The sequence below is a fragment of the Bison bison genome, unplaced genomic scaffold (assembly GCF_000754665.1).
Source record: "Bison bison bison isolate TAMUID 2011002044 unplaced genomic scaffold, Bison_UMD1.0 scf7180017864353, whole genome shotgun sequence".
In the NCBI taxonomy this organism is placed as follows: domain Eukaryota; kingdom Metazoa; phylum Chordata; class Mammalia; order Artiodactyla; family Bovidae; genus Bison; species Bison bison.
Genome location: NW_011494925.1, coordinates 167,712 through 168,531, shown reverse-complemented (window position 1 = coordinate 168,531; position 820 = coordinate 167,712).

Here is an 820-nt window from a genome sequence, read left to right as displayed (position 1 = left end):
AGGAGAAGGGGATGACAGAGGATGAGATGGCTGGATGATATCACCGACTCGATGGACGTGAGTTTGAGTAAGCTCCAAGAGTTGGTGATGGACAGGGAGGCCTGGCGTGCTGCGGTTCATGGGGTCGCAAAGAGTCGGATATGACTGAGCGACTGGACTGAACTGAACTGAACTGATATACTGTTTTCTCTGGCAGAAATTCCCTCAGCCCTTTTCACTGCATGGAAAACAAACAAACAAAGCTCAAACTCCTACTTATCCCTCAAGATCCAGCTCAAATGTCACCACACCACAAGCGTGTGTTTTTATACACTTGTAGAAGTAGCCGCGGATAAGGCGATGGCACCCCACTCCAGTATTCTTGCCTGGAAAATCCCATGGACGGAGGAGCCTGGTGGGCTGCAGTCCATGGGGTCGCCAAGAGTTGGACATGACTGAGCGACTTCACTTTCACTTTTCACTTTCATGCATTGAGAAGGAAATGGCAACCCACTCCAGTGTTCTTGCCTGGAGAATCCCAGGGATGGGGGAGCCTGGTGGATTGCTGTCTCTGGGGTCGCGCAGAGTCGGACATGACTGAATCGACTTAGCAGTAGCAGTAGCAATATACTGTTTCCAAAAATCATGGCAGATGGTCACTGCAGCCGTGAAATTCAAAGACACTTACTCCTTGGAAGAAAACCTATCACCAACCTAGACAGCATATTAAAAAGCAGAGACATTACTTTGCCAACAAAGGTCTGTCTAGTCAAAGCTATGGTTTTTCCAGTAGTCATGTATGGATGTGAGAGTTGGACTGTGAAGAAGGCTGAGTGCTGAA